General features: G+C 38.6%; 1 pseudogene; it reads left to right on the top strand.

The window, feature by feature from the left end:
* LOC131225025 (alpha carbonic anhydrase 7-like) overlaps positions 1 to 17,899 on the top strand; it is a 127,579-nt pseudogene that overhangs the window by 42,280 nt on the left and 67,400 nt on the right.

Genomic DNA, 17,899 nt, shown 5'->3' with positions numbered 1-17,899 from the left:
TAATCTTGCTTCTAGGATGATCGGCGTGGATGATGCCCTTACAGAGTAGAGTATTCACTCCCCAAGTATAGGGTTGTGATGTATGTAGTAATAAACTCGGTGAGACCGAGGTCGAATCCCAAGGGACTGAAACCTGTATGTAATCTGAAACTAAATAGAACTAGAATAAGATGAAATCTAAATCGAATGGAATTTAAGGAATAATGGTGAAATATTAATCTAAAACTTAAAGAATTCAGAGGTAGGAAACTAGGGTGCCAAGGATCCACTTGTAGCAATTGGGGAGTTACCTTGCACTGATTCAGGGACACAACTGGAATTAGAGTCCTATCTTATCTAGTTGGAAGGAAGAGATTTGTCAGATCTCCGAACTTCTCATGAATCTAATCATTAACAGATAAGATTGGTGAAGATTTGGAAGTGATTCCGTCACCTAACCATGCCCAGGAGACTATGGTAAACAACAACAATTTACCAATCTCACAGCTAATCATGAGAGAATTGTGAAAGTTAGGAAGGGTTCCATCACCCAACCATGCCCATGAGACGATGGCGAACAACAGGGCCTCCTGAGTTCACAATCTCATAATGAAAAGAACATACTCAAAGCTATTACAGATCTGCTGTAATTTGAGTCACAATAAACCATTAAAAACTTGAAGTATTCCTTAATAATCAAACTAGAATCCATAAGAGTTCAATAACCATGAATCAAAGCAAAACTAACACCCCAATCACGCTACAAGCTTCACCTCTTAGCCCTAGCTAAGAAGTTTAGCCTAACAACATGATTAAGCTAAATCCCTTAGACAAAAATAAAATAAACAAAAGAAAAATAAAAAGAAAAAGAAAGAACAACTCTACTCTCTCTCCCTCGTTCTGTGCTTCACGTCCAACCTAGATCTCCTCCCCCCCTGATTCCTTCTCTCCTCTCTCTTTATAGCTATGCAAGACGGTGGATGGGAGGCTGGAAGAGGGTCGTTCTGATGTCTGGTGGAGTCGGTGGAGAACTTCCGCAAGAAGTCACGCAGCAACAGGGATTTGCGGAGCAAAAAGATGCAGCCGACTTGCGTTTTTCTCACATTTATCAGCCCACGGTTGTTTCTCATGAAAGATCCAAGCCATTCAGGATCCTTGGCTCTGGTAGGTCCCACCTTGGGAAGGCTTTGAAAGGTCCAGATGGACGGAACGCTCCCTGCCAAGATCCTATAATAGCCCGGATCGTCCGGACATGCGTAACACGTAAGGAATCCGAAAACGGATCCCTTCGGCGTCAGTGGGGCCCATGAACGGAACTATCCAGGAAATCCACTCTGTCCATTGTCTTCACCTCAAAATTTAGACCGGATATGGATGGTTTTGGTTGTCCGTTGATGCGGCCTAGGGAAGTAATCCTGCTGCAACGGTAGCAGACGGTCCTTTTGTGCTTGCTGTGAATGGCACGTGCGCGGGCAGGGATGTCCTAGATCATCATGGGTTTGAAAGTTACGATCTCCTCTACAAGATGGATGGGTCGAATTGTCCCCATGGACCATGATGGTGGCCCACCAGCTTCCGCAAAATTCGGCAGTCCGTCGGTTACGTGCTGAAGGAAAACGGCAATTGCCTTTTCCACGGGTCAAAGTTGGTTTGACCATGGTGGAAGTGTAGTGCACGGCTGGTGCACTTGTGCACGTGCACACACCATGCAAAGGAGGGTCCGCTGTGATGGTTCTGAGAAATCCAAGCCATTCATCCGTTCTTTCAACTAATTTAAGGGGTCGAGCCCAAGTTTGAAGCATATCCATAGATCAAGTGGGCCCAAAATCAATGGTTTATGGGCTGATCTGTCCGTTGGGCCACTTACATAGGGATCTAATGGCTAAAATAAGACGTGTATGGTTAATTTATGGTCCTCAGACTAAATATAATGTTTCAAGCCGAATGGATGGTGGAAACCTTGTGATCTTGCATTTTGGACGACTCTTAGGTCTCTTTCACGTGAATGGCTTGACTTTCTCGATTTTTGGCATGTAAATTCATCGATCTCGGTCCCCTGGAGTCCGTCCCTTACCTTGGTGGATTCTTGAGTGTTAAATCCATACTTTTAGCATCCTTTTCAGTCCACGCTTGTAAATTCATCTTGCATCATAAACACGATTAAAATAACCCATTAATCAGTATCATGTTCGTAAACCCAGGTGATAACTGGGGTCTGATATGCAATATTTGACCCTCAACACAGAGGTACTAATAAAATTTAAAATTACTTAAGTCTTATGGTAATTATGAATATCCTAATAACTTGATTTACAATGTCTTACAGTTGGTTGGTTCTGACAGTAGAGGCCGAATGCGGGGTCTAAGTTACTCGATAAGCAAGACAGTACTGAAGAAGTTAGCCCCTGCTCATTCAAAGGTAGAGCATGTGACAAAAGAAAAAGAGGGCCTAATTCAAGAGATATTTGAGATGAAGAAATCATTGGTTGGTCTAACTCAAGAGTTTTTTGAGATGAAAATGTGGGTGGATATACAAAAAGAGGGATAGTATACTCAAAATGTCTCATCACCAGTACTTGCTAAATCTACTCAGGTATCATCGGTATGCAATGTTCACTCCCCAAGTATAGGGTTGTGATGTAGTAATAAACTCGGTAAGACCGAGGTCGAATCCACAGGGACCGATACCTGTACGTTATCTGAAACTAAGTAGAACTAGAACTAGACTAAGACGTGATGTAAACGAAATAGAGTTTAAGGAATAATTGTGGAATAATTATCTAAAACTTTAAGGAATTTAGAAGAAGAAACTAGGGATTCAGAGGATCCACTTGTAGAGATCAGGGAGATCTTATGCCTGCATCAAGAATTATTGAATTTAAACTGAACTTACTTGATCTGGTTTTCAAGAGATGAAAGTATATGAATTAGAATGGATTCCATCATCTAACCATGCCCAGGAGACAAAGCAAACAACAGGATTAAACTAATTACCAACCAATCAAGAGTGCATGAAAGTTAGGAAGCGTACCGTCATCCGACCATGCCCATGAGACGATGGTGAACAACAGGGCTTCCTGACGTCATAAACATAAAAAGAAAGGAACATGCTCAAAGCTATCTCAGACCCATTGTAATTTCAGTCACAATAGACCATTAAAAACTACAAACATCCCTTAATAATTAAACCATAATCAAGTTTAATTCACAATTAAATAATTAAATCAACAAATCGAGTCTCCCATCTCAATACAAGCTTCACCTCTTAGCCCTAGCTAAGAGGATTAGCCCGTCATGATGTGGCTACCTTTAAACAAAAATAAAGAAAAAAACTTCCCTTTCTATCTCTTTCCTGCTCCACATCCAACCCCAAAACGTCCTCTTCAGCCCAAAGCCTCCTCTTTTTGCTCACGTTCCCTGCCTCCACGGCTGCCCACGCCAAGCTTTTCTTTTCCCTCAAGCTTCCTCTCTCTCTTTCTTCTTATAGATCTTGTATGCGTAGCCTTTACGCACAGCAGAAGACGGCGTGCGTAACCGAGCTTACTTTGGACGTTGGTGGGCCCCACTTCTTGGTGTCAGGTGAAAGATCCACGTCGTCCATTAGATTCTGCTCGAAAAACTATGTAGAATTGACTGGTTTTGGGTTAGATTCGGTGTGGCCCACGGAACGTTTCATTGCACCGTCCGTCTTCTGTTTGGATAAGAAATTCACACGATCACTTGTATGGGACCAGAAAGGAATCATATCCAGGGTCTTGGCCATCCTCCAGAGCAAATGGACGGGTCAGATCATCTAATGGAATGATGGGTGGGGCCCACTGTCAAAACCCAATGGAACAACTCTCGTCACTGGACGTGCGAAACTTCTCAATTTGGATATTTTGCGCAAAAAGTAGGTGGGGTCCACTGTGATGCCTGTCCTAGAAATTCACTCCCTCCATCGGCTCTTGTACATAGTGTTGGCCCATGGCTTCCAGTTTAAAGTAGATCTGACTTCAGGGTGGGCCACACGTTTAACCGATGTATGGACAACATTCACCGTTAAAAATATAATTGCCTTCATGTAAGCCATGCATGACACATTTATTTACAGATTTGCCATTCTCTTTTGTTATATCTTCTGCCGTCAGTATCTCCTGATTGCACCATCCAAAAGAAGTGAAATTTGGCAAATATCCACCGTTTTTCGTGCTCTTTCCATCAGTTCACTTTGGGTCCAGATCTCCCAAGGATGTCCAAGATGCTTTCTTAATGGTTATTGTCCTCTGATCTCTCTGTTGGGCTACTTCCACAAGGATCTAATGGCTGAAATTTGACGTGTACGGTTAATTTATGGTCCTCAGGCCATGTATGAAGTTTCGATCCGAGTGGATGGTGGAAACCCTGTGATCTTGCATTTTGACTAACTTTCAGGCCACTTGAGCTTCAGTTTCTCAATTTTCTCGGATCTCTGGCGTGTATATCCATCGATCTCGGTCCCCTGGAGTTCATTCCTTGCTCTGGTGACTTCGGAGCGTTAAATCCATACTTTTAATACTCTTTTTCAATCAAAGCTCCTTATTACATCCTGCAACAAAAACACGATTAAATTATAATATTAGGCATTATCGTGTACGTAAAATCAGGCAGTAATCGGGGTCTGATATGCAATATTCGACCCTCAACACAACCCCCAACCAGCATTTTGCTAGTCCCGAGCAAATTATGCGAAAAATAAGTTGAAAATTACAGGACAATTTCTATAAAATCGAATGATTTTTTTGAAAAACAATCCAAATCTTAGAATTCTATGATTCATGAATGTTGGGCATTACTATCTCCTGGACTCGAGCGCACGATAACTTCATAGTCGAGTTCAAAGTATTAATCCATTAATCAGAACAATTCTAAACATTAAGTTCCATGAGTGTATAGTCTAATCTCGGCTTATCATCATTAAAATTCACTTCTCTATCTCAGGATATCATTGGTAACCAACACGAGAATTACCAAAACTTGCCTCACAAATCACCTTTTCATCATTTTTATTTTTATTTTTATTTTTATTTTTATTTTTTTTTTGCTTTTGATTTTTCTAGTAAAAGTAACGTCAAGAAGGGAAATCAAATTCTCACCTACAGGGAGCAAACCTATGATGAAGACTGTACACCCAACTTTTTTCACATATCATCCATGGGGAATTAAATCTACACCTATAGGGAGCAAACCTATGGTGAAGATTATTCGCCCAACCTTTTCCAAAGGTATCTGTTTTTTTTTCTTTTTTTTTTTTTTTTTTTTCCAATTGATCATGATGGACAAATTTTCCAAGCTGGTTCCTTACATGCTTAGTGATTACCAAGTTAACCCTTCAATATCAAACTGAAATCTTAATGTGAAAGCGAGATGTGACATGTGAAATCATAACTCAATCAATGTTTAAAACTTCTAATCAGAGATTAACACTTCAAACTTAACTGTGAAATCTAATATAATAGATAACTGAATTTAAGAGTCATAAATTACCAACATCACTCATCTTGTAATTCTAAATCCAAGATGGTTGTCAAAATCACTTCGGATTCACAAAAATGTCAGAAAAATTTTTGAAAAATTTCACAATTTTTGTTCAAAACCAAGAAAACACTGATTAGAAAACCTAATCTCCCACCCCCAACGTAAAATCTACATTGTCCTCAATGTAAAAGAAATAAGCATGTAATGCACATGGGACAATGAAAATATAAGAGGAGTGATGGAAAGATAGTACTTGGACAAAAGAATCAAGAGGCTTTCCATAGATATCTACGTAAGAGCGGGTCAGCACAAGAGAGAGAACCAACAAAAATAAAAATAAAATCCTACCTATACCATTTTCGCAGGTGCTCTCGATTGCATTTAGCATATGCAACAAGCCTTTAAACCCCTAGGTTGCCCCTAGTGGACGAGTTGTAGTCTCGTGAGGGTTTGCAGCAATGTTACCCACAAACATTGAACTAAGAAAATAAAATGCAATGAAAAGCTACGTTGCCTGCCAGGAGCGCTAAGTTTACCATCTATCCTAAAACAGCATAAAATAAACTACCCTAGTCCTATGAAAGCAGGAAAAAACTACTCGATCATGCTGCAAGGGTCCTCTTCCAGCCAATATCGTGATAAGTTTCTCAGTAAGTTCCTCAGCAAGATCATCCAAAAGCCCTTTTTGCAATAGGCTTGGGCGCCCTGGAGCATGACTTTCCAAAGAGACTTATGTACCTCATAAGAAATTTTCCATTGAATAGCTTGAGGTATCCAACGTATATACGATTCACCTGTGACAGAAGAAGTTTCAATGTTAGTACTCCATGGTGAATCAGAGACTACACGTAAATAAAGTTTAGAAAACTTTTTAAGAAGTGATGTAATCTCAATACATTCCGAAGTATCAGACTTCGGTTCCATTGTCGGTTCTTCCTCCTTTAATGGTAGACGTTTAAGATCAAGGGAAGAAGGGGCTTCAGAATAAGGGTTCTCTCGGTCAATGATGACTACCGAGATGTCGTCTTGTAAGGCATCCACTTTATCCTTTGACATGGGATCGTTTGAATCTGCAAAGTATGCCAAGCAATCATCCAAAGAGTTGGAAAGTTCAGCTGAGTTTGACTTATTTTTCCCATTGTAGCTCGCGATGATCTGCCTAAGGAAACCATCATCCTTGAAAGTAGCCAGATGTACGTTTTCTTCTTCCAGTCCTGCACAGACAGATTGAAAATCAATAGGGTAAGCATTAATGTGATCACTTTGTTCATTGAGACTACTCAATCGAGGCGTTGAATTGTTAAACGTGTACAGCTCAGATGGTGGCCTCAATTGAGTGGTTTCAAATTTCAGGGTCGTAGCGAGCAACTTGTCCTTCTCCTGAATCACATCATCATTCGATTCAGAGGCATGGTCCAAACATGTTTCACAAGAGTTAGAAGGGTCGGTTGTAAAGAGCTCATCCTCCACCTTTAAATCAGACATGTCAGGTAAGGGGAGTGACTCATTATGACCGACCACTTTGTGGACATCTTGATCATTGACCTAGACCAAACTTGAGATAGATTCTAGGGGAACTATGGCTACACATTCAGGATCCCCGTCCCAATATTCATCATATTCTAGTTCAGTGCAATGCACATTTGGGATGGGATCGCCTTCCTCACATTCTATTCCTAAATTCGGTTGAGGTTCAAATAAACTAACCTTTACCTCATCATTGAAATCCTGTGTGTCATGTAAGGAAGGTGTGTCATCATCACTATATTTAAAAGACACCCATGTATCTTCACCATTCCTTTGAACAGTCATTGAGATCGACTCATTGGGGAATTGAACCATATGCTCATTAATGGAATCCAACTCCTCATTCCAAATTTCAGATTTCTTCAAAAGCGAGTGAGGATCATTTTCCTCGCATTGTATTTCTGGATTGGATTGTAGTTGGGATGAGCGAGCTTCCTCTATCCTATCGAGGCGCGAATTGAGTGCTTCCATTGCTTTTCTAATTTCAGCAAGACACTCCATGTTATGAATCCTCTTGGATCGTTTCTGGTTGGTTCTCAAAGGTAGGGTATCCAAGAGAATAATCATTACAATATGTTGTTGGTTCATCTTCCCAGTTTTGATGGTTCCACTGGTTATAGTCATACTGATCATACATGGGAGAACATGATGGTTGATAATAATCCTCATTCCCATAATTGTGATCGTATACAGACCTATTAACCGATGGAACATAATGTTCTAGTCGGTTCTCAATGTCTGTTCTCGATGGAGAAAAATCTTGAGGTATACGTTGAATTCCACAACCCTCAGGCATTCCCCAATATCTCTTATCCATCTCGGCATATGCACGTACCCACGCTTCCATGGTAGAACCCTAACTCTGAGTCTAATTCTAAGAAAATAGAAGAAAAGATCCTACAGAAGTATGGAAAGTAAGAGGAGGAGAAGTTAGAAAGAAGGTACCAAATGAGAAGTTCCTCTGTTAAGATCCTGTAAAAGAAAACAATAGAAAGTTAGTTTCTAAAAAGGAAAGTTCCCTAAACCTAGAAGCTAAGTTAGTTTCTAAAAAGAAGACCTAGAATTAGAAAGTTTCTAAAATAGAAAATCTAAGCCTAAATATAAAATAAATGAAAGCTGAGTTAGTTTCTAAAATTAGAAAGAATTTCTAAAAAAGAAAATAACTAACTTAGTTTCTAAAAACAAGAAATGAAAGTTTCTAAAAATAAACTAGTTCCTAAAAATAGAAAAATACTAGAAAATAGAAAATTTCCAAAACTCAAACCCTAATTCTAAAAATAGAAAAAGTAGAGGAATTAGAAAGGGATTACCAGTTTAGAAGTTATTTCAGGATCCTACAAAACAGGAAAACAGGTTAGCTTCTAAAAATAAAATAAAATAAAATAAAAACCTTTAACCTAAAGTTAGTAAAATCCTAATCCTAACCTAATTCTAAAACTAATTAATTTTAGAAAAACGTAACCGTCAGTCCCCGACAACGGCGCTAAAAACTTGTTCACTCCCCAAGGGTTGTGATGTAGTAATAAACTCGGTAAGACCGAGGTCGAATCCACAGGGACCGATACCTGTACGTTATCTGAAACTAAGTAGAACTAGAACTAGACTAAGACGTGATGTAAACGAAATAGAGTTTAAGGAATAATTGTGGAATAATTATCTAAAACTTTAAGGAATTCAGAAGAAGAAACTAGGGATTCAGAGGATCCACTTGTAGAGATCAGGGAGATCTTATGCCTGCATCAAGAATTATTGAATTTAAACTGAACTTACGTGATCTGGTTTTCAAGAGATGAAGGTATATGAATTAGAATGGATTCCATCATCTAACCATGCCCAGGAGACAAAGCAAACAACAGGATTAAACTAATTACCAACCAATCAAGAGTGCATGAAAGTTAGGAAGGGTACCGTCATCCGACCATGCCCATGAGACGATGGTGAACAACAGGGCTTCCTGACGTCATAAACATAAAAAGAAAGGAACATGCTCAAAGTTATCTCAGACCCATTGTAATTTCAGTCACAATAGACCATTAAAAACTACAAACATCCCTTAATAATTAAACCATAATTAAGTTTAATTCACAATTAAATAATTAAATCAACAAATCGAGTCTCCCATCTCAATACAAGCTTCACCTCTTAGCCCTAGCTAAGAGGATTAGCCCGTCATGATGTGGCTACCTTTAAACAAAAATAAAGAAAAAAAACCTTTTCCTTTCCATCTCTTTCCCTGCTCCACGTCCAGCTCCAAACTGTGCTCAACGTCCAGCCCAAAGCCTCCTCTTTTTGCTCACGTTCCCTGCCTCCACGGCTGCCCACGCCAAGCTTTTCTTTTCCCCCAAGCTTCCTCTCTCTCTTTCTTCTTATAGATCTTGTATGCGTAGCCTTTACGCACAGCAGAAGACGGCGTGCGTAACAGAGCTTACTTTGGACGTTGGTGGGCCCCACTTCTTGGTGTCAGGTGAAAGATCCACGTCGTCCATTAGATTCTGCTCGAAAAACTATGTAGAATTGACTGGTTTTGGGTTAGATTCGGTGTGGCCCACGGAACGTTTCATTGCACCGTCCGTCTTCTGTTTGGATAAGAAATTCACACGATCACTTGTATGGGACTAGAAAGGAATCATATCCAGGGTCTTGGCCATCCTCCAGAGCAAATGGACGGGTCAGATTATCTAATGGAATGATGGGTGGGGCCCACTATCAAAACCCAATGGAACACGCCTCGTCACTGGACGTGCGAAACTTCTCAATTTGGATATTTTGCGCAAAAAGTAGGTGGGGTCCACTGTGATGCCTGTCCTAGAAATCCACTCCCTCCATCGGCTCCTGTACATAGTGTTGGCCCATGGCTTCCAGTTTAAAGTAGATCTGACTTCAGGGTGGGCCACACGTTTAACCGATACATGGACAACATTCACCGTTAAAAATATAATTGCCTTCACGTAAGCCATGCATGGTACATTTATTTACAGATTTGCCATTCTCTTTTGTTATATCTTCTGCCGTCAGTATCTCCTGATTGCACCATCCAAAAGAAGTAAAATTTGGCAAATATCCATCGTTTTTCGTGCTCTTTCCATCAGTTCACTTTGGGTCCAGATCTCCCAAGGATGTCCAAGATGCTTTCTTAATGGTTATTGTCCTCTGATCTCTCTGTTGGGCTACTTCCACAAGGATCTAATGACTGAAATTTGACGTGTACGGTTAATTTATGGTCCTCAGGCCATGTATGAAGTTTCGATCTGAGTGGATGGTGGAAACCCTGTGATCTTGCATTTTGACTAACTTTCAGGTCACTTGAGCTTCAGTTTCTCAATTTTCTCGGATCTCTGGCGTGTATATCCATCGATCTCGGTCCCCTGGAGTTCATTCCTTGCTCTGGTGACTTCGGAGCATTAAATCCATACTTTTAATACTCTTTTTCAATCAAAGCTCCTTATTACATCCTGCAACAAAAACACGATTAAATTATAATATTAGGCATTATCGTGTACGTAAAATCAGGTCAGTAATCGGGGTCTGATATGCAATATTCGACCCTCAACATGCAAGTATAAATTTTTTACTGTATTAAGCTTACAATTATATTATAAACGCTAACAATACCAATGCCATTTTATGTGTAAATGTAGCCAGATATTATATATATCGGTAAGAAATGCAACTTGCTTGGCTTTGGAAAATGTAGTGTAGTTGCTCGTGGTCAAGTATACGAAGTTAATCCAATTGCAACTGTCCATTGCGAACTGTTGGAGGATGGAACTTTTGTTGTTATCCTAACTGAGGTTATACAACCTGACACTCTTTTGTGGAAAGAAGATGGGTTTGCATTTACACTTGGAGAGGCCGGTCTCGGATCATTTGTGCAATGAGGGAAAGAGGCTTTGAGAATTCAATAATTTAAACAAATTTGGTACTCTATAATTGAACATGTGTAGTGTGCATGTTTTTTTTAAGTTACTTTATATGATGTTTAGCTTGTTTGTTTCTTAATTTTGAACTAATTTGGCACTCTATAGTTCAACATAGTTATAGTCTACATGTTCTTTCTAGTTACACTAGATGTTATTTGATTTGATTTGGTTTATATATATATATATATATATATATATATATATATATATATATATATATATTGAATGAATTTTGTACTCTATATATGAGCTTATTTATAGTCTTAGGCTCCATTTGGTCATCACATTAGTATTTATGAATACATTTTTGTTTCAAACCAAATGGAGCCTAAGCCCTTTTTTAACTCCGGCAATGCAACCGCCAATGCAACTCCTTGCATTGCCAGTCCCAAGCCTAGATAAAGGAGGAGGGAGAAGGGCTTTAGAATGAGATTGTTAATTATGGAGGAGATCTTGAAAGTGCAGTGAGTATCTCTAGTTTTATAGTTTTACTTGTACATTCCTGTATTGATTGCTCATGCATGACGGTTATGCGCATTCTTTCAGGTGGATGTTTCATGTGGGAGGATTGGAGCTGCATATTTCAGATTCAAGCATATGTTGTTGTCATACATGCAGATCAATTCTTTTATGTTTGGGTGCATGGCGATTGGATCTGAAAATTTGAGATTTTCATTCATTTATTTCATGGCTTTCGGTAAGATCTTTTTTAATTGTTTATTTATTTAATTTCTTACTAATAGATGTTTGAACTTGTAAAACAGATGTAATAATAACAATGGGCCATGCGTGCTACCCAACGAGATAACTGTTGTGTGTTTTGCTGTGGAAGGCACTTTTAGAGTCTCACTTGGTGGTTTAAATGCTTCAAGGTAAGTGAACCTTTTTGCATCCTACTCAAAGATCTCGAATTTCCATCAAATGCAATTCTATGTGGTTTAAGTTCGGCTTGAAATAATCTGAATTGCTATTTGGGGCTGGCCATCAAATTCAATACATTGTGATGACTGTTATTCCCATGACGGTCATTTCAATTTCATTGAATTGAATGATTTCAATTCAATTGAGCATCCAAATGCAGCCTGGTGTGTGCGATTTATGTTATTTCAGTCTTTCTTAAACATGGTCTTTCCATACTCAACGGGCGTACCAATCTTTAAAAATAAAACTCAACTAGCTTACCCCATTTGCAATAAACGAGCAAACTGAAAGTGAATTCCACGCTCTTGTATTCATCAGAATTTGCTTGTTGGTTTGGAGCTTTGGTACTATATGTGTATGTGTATCTCATCTGACAAATGATTCCATGAGGAAGCTATTATGAGCTTATACAATTATGAAAGGATATCGTCAAGGGTATGTTTGGATGTCATCCAGATAAGCAGTGCAGGTGGATCCTCTTCTATGGAATAAATAACCATTTCATATCAGGTAGGACTTTGTACAATCGATATTGATTTTGTGATGAAAACCATATTCCACATAACAGGGTTCGAGTTTTTGATGGCACCCGTAATGCTTAATGGAACTGACAACTGTCAATTCCGATGAAGAACCTTTCCAATTGCTTAATATGATTGTTGCACTCTATTTTCTTTATCAAATTGGCCTTTTTAGAGTTTCCTGCTGCTTACAGCTTTTGTCTAAAAATGCAGGCATTTCTAGAGCTACAGGGCTGCATGATAGAGACCACAGGAAAATTGAAGCAGGTTTAGGCCTGGTTGATTACACAATATGAGGGTATTTTGTGGTGGTTCTGTTGTTTGAAATATGTTCTGAACCTTAGGCTGTGTTGAGGATTGATAAATGAAATGTATATCGAACAACACTAAGTTCAATTGGGAGGAAATGAAAGAAATTAATGATGTTTCCAAATTTTTGTAATGACGAAGTAGCCTTCAAATTGCAATTATGTTCTTCACAGGTCCAACTTGGAACTTGGAAGTAATGTGACTGCAATTTGAAGCCTTGATGCACTGTATGAATTGTAAAGAATGAAACAACAACATGGTTATTTCCACAGACTAACAATTGTGATTGAGTCTGTTAGTGCATCCAAACACACCCCTTCTTATATGAATTGCAATGTTTTTCTTTGAAGAAATTGCTTATATGTTCGATATGGTTTTGGATAAGCAAAGTCACTAGGGGAGTATGTGTAGCATGCACTTCCATACAACAAGATTTTTCTAGCATGACAATGGTTTTTCCTCCTAGATGTAAGTTCTGCTCCTGCCTCTACTAGTCTATTTGTACTAAACATACAGCTACAGTCCATGCCACTTGGATTTTTTGCTTCTTTTACCAATACATTTTCTTTTGGTAACATGTATCTAATCACCAGTGATTATCTAACATGCATATGAATTTTTGGCTGGAAAATTTTCTTCCTGCAGCTTTGCACACTGAGTAATCAACCTCAGTCCGAGCTCTTCAGTTAGACAGCAATGTAGCAGTTTGTCCTCCATGCTCGTAAGTTTTACCATTTTCAAGGAAGATTCAAAAACTAAGCATTCATAGATAAAATGAGCATTCCTAAAACATTTGTGTAACATCTATGTGGCATGAGGCCCACCCCACCATTTGTGTGGCATCTAATTAACCTATCAATAGGATTGCTCTATCAGAATTTGGGTTTTCATCTTTTGATGATTTTTCAATTGGGTTGGGATGGAAATGAAATAAAGATGGTATCCGTCTTTCCGGATGAAAAACATTGACAAATGAATGGTATTTCCCATTCACTGCAAGGACAAGAAAACCATGAATATCATATATTTCCTCGAATGAAAAGATTTAGTACAAGACATTCTAAAACCTGATTTGCTTTGAAAGTTTATAACTTGTATGGAGATTTCTTACTCCATTGTAGCACCAGAAACATGGATTGTTGCATCAAAGAAATAGCAGCAATCATGCTAAAGGTCTGTGGAGATAACTTGTTGGCATGTATGCTTGCAGGTAGGTGGATAGTGTAATTCAAACTGAGCACATGGCCACATGTGTAAAGAATGGCCCCATTTCAATTAAATGTGTGCGAATATGTGAAATGCCGATCACATAGCCATACATGTAGTGAATGGCTCTGTTTTAATTAAACGTGTGCAAATATGCAAAGTGTCGATGCAATTCGAAGTAATTCATTCATTCATTCATTCATTCAACTAACCATTCATTCATTCATTCATTCAATAATAGTAAGAGGAATCTCCTTCGTCCTTTTCTCTCGACTTAGAAGACAAGAAATCCATTTTCATTTCTGAATTTCAAAAGAATTGCGCTACAATGTTTGTTGGAAGTATTTATAGATCTCCTACAATAATTGTTAACTAACTTCCAATAAGTGGGGTATGGCGAGAAAGAGATTTCATGCAAGGTGGATGTGGAGAAGGCATATGACCATGTTGATGGGGACTTCTATTCTATTTTTACACCAGACTAGGTTTGGCAATAGGTGGGGGTCTTGGATAAAGGAATGCATTAATATGGAGTCCTTATCTATTCTAATTAATGGTTTCTTTTTTTTTTTTCTTTTTTTTTTTTTGGGTTAGCTTGTTAGTACACCCCACTGTCAGTTGACACTTCACTGTTAGCCACCCCCACTGGGGATTGATACCAAGACCGCGGTTGGCAACTTGTTCCCTAGTTGTAATACAGGTCCAATGGGGTCTTTGGATTTGGAAGGCCATCAGCATGACTGGAAGGAGATCTGGTTGGGTTCTTCAAGCATTGCGGAAAAGGTTGGCCTCATGGTGGTTGAAGAAGCACATGTTGATGCATTGCTGAGATGGGTGCTAACATTAGCTTTTTGTATGGATCACAATTCTTCTTACAAAGAATATGGTGATGGGCTATTTGAGAAGAAAGAAATGGCAGGTCTTTTAGCGAGATTTCCAAATCAGTAGATTTTGTTGCTTCCAAAGCTAGATTTCTAGTTGCTAAATGGGCAGTTAATGTAGTAAATTTAAAGGACTGTAATTTGCTGTTTTTACGCTCTTAGTAGTCTGTGTAGCTCCCTCGGTGGTGCAGTCTACTGTTTTTGTACTCCCTTTCGTTTATTATTGTGATATGATCGGTTTCATCAACTCATGCTAGATGAGATTAACTCAAAAGTGAACTAGCTTAATTAAACACCCAAAGTGGCCCACGCCACAGAAAACAATGGAAAAAAAACATCCAACATTGAAATTCTTCCTGGGAGTTAAAATGATGTTCATATGCCATTCAAACTCATTGATAAAAATGATTCCCATTAGGATGAAAGAAAAATATAAATATGACATGGCACAAAACTTCTTTAACCCAAGAAGGCTACAATGGTGTGCATTTTTAGACATTTTACCTAACTTACCCAACCATCCGTGAAGCTAGGGGCTGTGTGGGGCTCTCGTTTTAGGGCATGAGCCCAAAACTGAGGTAGATCCAAGGTTCAAGTGGACCACACAGTGGGGATTCAACGTCCACCATTAAAAACTTTTTGGAACCGGCGGAAGTTTTGATTAAGCTGATATCTATGTCCACCATTATAAATTTCTGATTTTTTTTTTTTTTTTTTACCTTACAAAATTTTATTTTTAATTTCACTTATGCAATTGCTTATCAAGAGATTAATACTATCTGAAAGTTGTCTCCAAAGTAATGGTGTGCATGTTTATTAGAGATAAGTACGGAAGCCTCCAGTACCTTTCAAATGTCTCAAAGCTTGATTAATTTGAAAAGTTAACCATGCAGACAACAAAACCAACAAGTATATCATTAGTCATCAGTTAATCCTAACCATTTAATCAATATCATTTCATATCCTAACCATTTAATCAATGTCATTTCCTGGTGTAGGAGTCATTGGCTGAGGCATTATTATCTGAGACATGACCTTCAAGAACACAGCAGACTCCAAAATGTCACAAGCAGTCACCTTCCGATCAAACTCTGACCTCTCAGTCTACTATCAGTGTGGATTTCATAGTTACCAAGACACTCTCTATGCTCACTTTCTTTTGATTGAATGAAGAATTGTAATTAATTCATTATTGAATGAATGATTGTAATTGAATGAATGAATGATTATGCAGGTGGTAATTGAATGAATAAATGATTATATATATTTTTAATGTAGGAAATAGCTACGGATATTAACCGTAGCTGGTAATCTGACAATCGTAGCTATTATAAAATTCGGCATATTGCTACGGATCAAACACTACTTTTGGCTACCAATAATATCCGTAGCTGTAGGCTACAGAAATATTTGCTACGGATTATATCCGTAGATATCTTAAGCTATGGCTACAAATAAAATCCGTAGCCATAGATTTTCGACCTATTGGTTGAGGACCTACGACGACAGTCGTGATATGGACTAAAACCATAGCCATATGTCTGTAGCTACGGATTAGCTACGGATAAAATCCGTAGCCTTATCCATTTTTCCGATAGTGAGTGTTTTACCATTGATTTCAATGTCTGCTATAGAAATTCACTAGTCATTCAACCAATCTTCCTACTTTGCCCAAGGATCAATAAATCCAATGTCTATAGAAATTATGCATTTTCATAATAAATATGAAAGGTTAAACATGTGGAGCCCCGGTCCGCGGTCCGCGTAAGCTAAGGAATAGTGACGATGATTTCAAACTAGATCCGATTCGTTAGTTCCCATATTAACTGATCTAAGATGAATGCTAAACACTTTCATGTTAAATGCCAAAGTATTTCCTCAATAATCCCTAGGGATCACATGGTCCATTATGGGTGGGCCAAAATCATGCCAAAGGATTATATCCTTAAATCAAGAATGACAACCTTCCATTCCAAAGGATACCACCCTCTGATTGAGGAGTGTAACTTCCAATCCACATGAAGAACCATCTCTTATCCGAGAGAAAATATCCTAATAAAAGGTTTTGATTTCTCAAATGAGAAACAAGGAGCCACATTTGTAGTTTCCAATGCCAGGATATATGCTCTGGCTAGAAAAAGTAAGTGTGAAGAAATGATCATTACCTTCATTGTTTATCACTTATAATATAAAGTCCATTTTAGACTAGGAAAGATATTTGTGGAACACGAAAAAAATTTATTTAGAAAACCAAGGTCTATGGGTGGGATCATATCAGCACTTATGCACCCGATCTCATTGGATCAACTCCGTAGTTAACATGCTTGGGTGAGGTTTTCGACAAGAGAAGAGGGGAGCCATTATCGGTAGAGGCCATCAATAGCCATACATTCCAACACACACAACAAGACATGTATATCAATCAAGGTATTCCAAAACGGTAATGGTGGCCGTAACGGCCACCACCATTACCGTTATGATATAGGCTGTAACGACCATTATAACCCCTGTATCAGTTGTTACGGTTCTTTTTTATTTTTATTTTTTTAAAAAAACCGTTATAGGACCATTATAGGACTGTTATGGGCCGTTACGGATCATTATGTCCTATTTTTCTATAATGGCTGTTACGGCCGTTTCAACCCCATAACGCCTGATGGTTATGACCGTTACCTTTACGTAACTGATTTTGAATACCTTGATATCAATGCTAATCCTCCATCTTATGATCTTTACATCACAGTGAAAAATTGCCATCCATTATTGGTATTTAGTTCTTGATGAGAGAGAGAGAGAGAGAGAGAGAGAGAGAGAGAGAGAGAGAGAGAGTAGCAATGGTAGCAAGAAAGATAACTATAAACATAATATACAGCAACTTCACACAACTAATTACAAAGTATTTAGTAGTAGAAAGCACATCTAATTAGTGGTTCCACCATTGTTGCCATCATTATCATCACTACCAGATCCATCTCCAGGCTTCTGGTTGGGGCTGCTATTCCAATTGCTAAACTGTTGCCTTGGAATATTATGGTGGTTATTGACATTGGTCGCACTGTACCCAAGTTTGCTGATCTCCTCGTCTTTTCCTTCTCCATTAGCCCCTTCTTTCAATGATTGCTGCTTCTTTTGTCCATGT

This window comes from Magnolia sinica, chromosome 14, assembly GCF_029962835.1.
Source record: "Magnolia sinica isolate HGM2019 chromosome 14, MsV1, whole genome shotgun sequence".
NCBI classification, from domain to species: Eukaryota; Viridiplantae; Streptophyta; class Magnoliopsida; order Magnoliales; family Magnoliaceae; genus Magnolia; species Magnolia sinica.
The sequence above is the reverse complement of the archived record's forward strand: the minus strand, read 5'-3'. Positions and strand labels throughout refer to the sequence as shown.